The 4,895-nt window shown below is 42.6% G+C and overlaps 1 non-coding gene across 1 annotated transcript; it reads left to right on the top strand.

Moving 5' to 3' along the window:
• Positions 1-1,646: 1,646 nt before the first annotated feature.
• LOC113913424 lies at positions 1,647-1,810 on the top strand. Its single transcript, XR_003517207.1, has one exon. It is a non-coding gene; the product is annotated as a U1 spliceosomal RNA (small nuclear RNA).
• The last annotated feature ends 3,085 nt before the right edge of the window (positions 1,811-4,895 follow it).

The raw sequence follows: 4,895 nt of genomic DNA, 5'->3' as shown, positions 1-4,895 counted from the left end.
CAAATTAAAACTACAGAATACAGAGGGTTGGGGGGGGGTGTTCTGTTTTCTACCAAATCAGGAATTGGTTTCAAATGATAACCTTCAAACACCACGTAGGGGTGGGTAATCACTCTCATATATTGTTGGAAGTATACAAATTGCCTCAAAATTTCTGAACGTGAATTTGACAGTGTGAGTCAAAAATAAAAATCTTTTACAATGATCAATACGTCCTCGGAGCAGTAGTAATCTATCTTCCAGATTCTGTTTTTAAAGAAATTAACCACAGGGGCGCCTGGGTGGCTCAGTCGTTGAGCGTCTGCCTTCGGCTCAGGTCATGATCCCAGGGTTCTGGGATCGAGCCCTACATCGGGATCCCTGCTTGTCAGGAAGCCTGCTTCTCCCTCTCCCACTCCCCCTGCTTGTGTTCCCTCTGTCGCTGTGTCTCTCTCTGTCAAATACATAAATAAAAATCTTTAAAAAAATAAAAAATAAAAAAATAAAGAAATTAACCACATTTGAAGACCATAGGCTTGATGATCTGTCTTTGTAACCAGACCATAAGCTTGGAACCCCAGTGCCCAGAGCACACCTGAGACTTAATAGGCACTCAGTAGTCACTTGTTTCATTTGCATTTGAAAATTAATGTGCAATCATATTTTTTCCAGTGTCATTTATAATAATGAAAAAATTCATATACAGCATAAATGTCTGACAATAGAGGATTGGTTAAACAGCCCACGTGATAAAATGTTAAGCAGCCTCTACAAGCAGTGTTTACAAAGATGTTTTATGACCTAGAAATGTGCAAATGATATTAAGAGAAAAAACTGTGCAAGTATATACAAAATACAAAATATTGATCCAGGGCTCCTAGGTGGCTCAGTCGTTAAGCATCTGCCTTCGGCTCAGGTCATGATCACAGGGTCCTGGGATTGAGCCCCGCAATGGGCTCCCTGCTGGGCGGGAAGTCGGCTTCTCCCTCTCCCACTCCCTGTTTGTGTTCCCTCTCTCGCTGTGTCTCTCTCTGTCAAATAAATAAATAAAATCTTAAAAAAAAAACAAAAACAAAATATTGATCCATGGAGAAGCAAATGAAGAAAATACACCAAATTATTTACAGAGGTTCTCTCCAGGGGTTGCGATTTTTTTCATACACATGTATATTTTAGTATTTTATTAGAAAAGTAACATTTCTACTAGGAATAATTCTAGCTGAAATATATATATATATATTTTTTAAGATTTTATTTATTTATTTGAGAGAGAGAGAATGAGAGATAGAGAGCGCAAGAGGGAAGAGGGTCAGAGGGAGAAGCTGACTCCCTGTTGAACAGGGAGCCCAATGTGGGTCTCGATCCCGGGACTCCAGGATCATGACCTGAGCCGAAGGCAGTTGCTTAACCAACTGAGCCACCCAGGCGCCCTGAAATATATATATATTTTTAAAGTTCCTAATTCTCAGGGCGCCTGGGTGGCTCAGTCGTTAAGCGTCTGCCTTCAGCTCAGGTCATGATCCCAGGGTCCTGGGATCGAGCCCTGTCAGGCTCCCTGCTCCGCGGGAAGCCTGCTTCTCCCTCTCCCCCTCCCCCTGCTTATGTTTCCTCTCTCCTGTCTCTCTCTCTGTCAAATAAATAAATAAAATCTTTAAAAAAAATAAAATGTACTTACCTGGCAGGGGAGATACCATGATCACGAAGGTGGTTTTCCCAGGGCAAGGCTTATTCATTGCACTCCGGATGTGCTGACCCCTGCGATTTCCCCAAATGTGGGAAACTCGACTGCATAATTTGTGGTAGTGGGGGACTGCGTTCGCGCTTTCCCCTGATTAAAAAAAAAATTAAAATTAAAAAAATTTTTAAATTTAAAAAATAAAATAAAAATAAAGTTCCTAATTCTCCTTCCTCCCCACTCCCATCTGTCCTCTGAAGTAACATTAATGGTTTGACATGTACTTTCACTCCTTTCTCTGACATCAACACGTATCTGTTCACATGTTACAAAAAAGGCCTTACTTTTTTGAAAGTATAAAATAATATACTATATAGGGACGCCTGGATGGCTCAGTCGGTTAAGCGTCTGCCTTTGACTCAGGTCATGATCCCAGGATCCTACGATGGAGTCCTGCATTGGGCTCCTTGCTCAGCAGGGAGTTTGCTTCTCCCTCTCCCTCTGCTGCTCCCCCTGCTTGTGATCTCTTGCTCTCTCTCTGACAAATAAATAAATAAATCTTTAAAAAAAATTAATAATTGGGGCGCCTGGGTGGCTCAGTTGGTTAATCGACTGCCTTCGGCTCAGGTCATGATCCTGGAGTCCCGGGATCGAGTCCCACATCGGGCTCCCTGCTGAGCAGGGAGTCTGCTTCTCCCTCTGAACCTCTCCCCTCTCATGCTCTCTATCTCTCATTCTCTCTCTCTCTCAAATAAATAAATAAAATCTTTAAAAAAATTAAAAAAATTAATAATAATAATATACTATATAAACTGTAAGTCACTTTAGAACTTACAAGACATTTGCTCTTTGTCCCTAAGAAGCTATCACATATCTTTCTAGTTCGTATCACATAAATTCACTTTTTAATAGCTGACAGATTCCAGGGTTCTGTAAACACTTGCCTTAATCATAGTTATTCAGGAGGCGCCTGGGTGGCTCAGTCGGTTAAGCATCTGCCTTCAGCTCAGGTCATAATCCTAGGCTCCTGGGGTTGAGCCCCACGTCGGATCCCTGCTTAGTGGGGAGATGGCTTCTCCCTCTCCCTCTGCCCCTTCCCGCCTCTCCCACTTGTGCTCTCTCTCTCTCGATCTTTCACTCTCTCAAATAAATAAATAAAATCTTAAAAAAAAATCATAGCTATTCAGGATTCTTACAGTTGGTGCTTTAAAAAAACAAATTTTGGGGGCGCCTGGGTGGCTCAGTTGGTTAAGCGACTGCCTTCGGCTCAGGTCATGATCCTGGAGTCCCGGGATCAAGTCCCGCATTGGGCTCCCTGCTCAGCGGGGAGTCTGCTTCTCCCTCTGACCCTCTTCCCTCTCGTGCTCTCTGTCTCTCATTCTCTCTCTCTCTCAAATAAATAAATAAAATCTTTAAAAAAATAAACAATTTTTTAAAGTCATTGACTATATATCTTTATGTTCTCCTGCCTTCACTTGTGCAGAATAGTTTACTAGAAATAGAATCTATGGGTTAAATGATATGTGGGCATTTTCAGTTTGAAAAGGTCCTGGCAGGTATTCCCCCATATGGTGTAGCAATTCATATCCTGCCAGTTAAGGTTTTGTTATTCCTGCTTCTTTAACTTTCCCCGAACATTCCAAGTTTTCCATACTTAGTACATATTCCCTTTAAAATCAGAAAGAGGTTCACCTGGCTGGCTCAGTCAATGGAGCATGGGACTCTTGATCTCAGGGTGGTGAGTTTGAGCTCACGTTGGATGTAGAGATTACTTAAAAATCAAATATTTATTTATTTATTTTTTAAGATTTTATTTATTTGAGAGCAAGAATGAGAGAGAGAGAGAGAGCACATGAGAGAGGGGAGGGTCAGAGGGAGAAGCAGACTCCCTGCCGAGCAGGGAGCCCGATGCAGGACTCGATCCCGGGACTCCAGGATCATGACCTGAGCCGAAGGCAGTCACTTAACCAACTGAGCCACCCAGGCGCCCCTAAAAATAAAATATTTAAAGAAACAAAAAAGAAAAAAAAAAGTCCTGGTTGGGGGGAAGGATTTCTAAATCATTTTGAACTAGACCCCCACCATCTCTGTCCTGAGCAGGCTTACATGGTCTCCCCACCTCCATGCTGACTGCCAAGCCCATTTCCTGCCAAGCACTTTATAAAATCCAAGCATGCTTCCAGTGCAATAGTAAATAAGTTTAACTTAAACTTTGAAACTTGAGGGGAAAGTTTTCGATATAGTAAGTAAAAATAGCAGATTTCAAGATTTTGTTCACACTGATAGCAACCCTGTAAAACTCTATTTGGGTGGAAGGTAGTATGGAAATATAAAAACCACACGGTAGTGGGGACAGGAGAGCCATTGAGAACTAGGTATATTTTGTACTCCAGCTCCCTCTGTGTTGTCTAGCATGGGAGATAACCTCTCTGATCATCTTTCCTCATTAGTCATTTGAGAATCATAACAACACCTGCCCATGGAGCTCTTTTGAGGACTGATTAAGATGAAACTGGCAGATAGAGTACACAGAATCAGGCTCTGGCAAGCCCTGGCTAAAGTAGCTATGATTGTTATGTCATGTAGTATGGATCAAGTAAGGACGGTAAGGCTAATTTGCCACTTTTACCATCATCTTTTCTCGATTATAAAACAACAACAAAAGGAAAACAAATGATACAAAATATCCCAAAAGGGTAAATCACAGCTTCTTAACATGACAGCCACATTTAACAAACATAAAAAATACAGGATGCCTCGTTATATCTGAATTTCAGATAAACAACCGATAATATTTTGGTGTAAGTATATCCCGTGTAAAATCACACCTCACCTCCCCCCATCCCAAGCTCAAGCCACATTGGCAAACTCTCCGTTCCTGTACATGCCAAGGTTTTTCCTCCCACCTCTGGGCATTAGCATCCAGGGCTCCTCCCGCCTGCCACCCTTCCTCCTTCTCCCACCTCCACCTGGCCAACTCCTACTCAGCTCAGACATCAACTCCTCCAGGAAGTCTCCCCTGACCCCAGCCTGCTCACTCTGATAAAGTCCTGATGCCCCTGAAGGGCAGTTGCCCTTCCACAGCAGGAAGACTTGGTCTTGTTCATTCTTGTAGACCCAGTACCCAGCTCATGCCTGCCACCAAATAGATGGTCAACTAAAAAGTCAAATGAATGAATGAATGAATTTCCTCCCAACTCCCACCCTGTTCTCTCCTACCACAAAGCACCCTATCTGCTGC

The sequence above is a fragment of the Zalophus californianus genome, chromosome 14, assembly GCF_009762305.2.
Source record: "Zalophus californianus isolate mZalCal1 chromosome 14, mZalCal1.pri.v2, whole genome shotgun sequence".
Taxonomy (NCBI): domain Eukaryota; kingdom Metazoa; phylum Chordata; class Mammalia; order Carnivora; family Otariidae; genus Zalophus; species Zalophus californianus.
The sequence above is the reverse complement of the archived record's forward strand: the minus strand, read 5'-3'. Positions and strand labels throughout refer to the sequence as shown.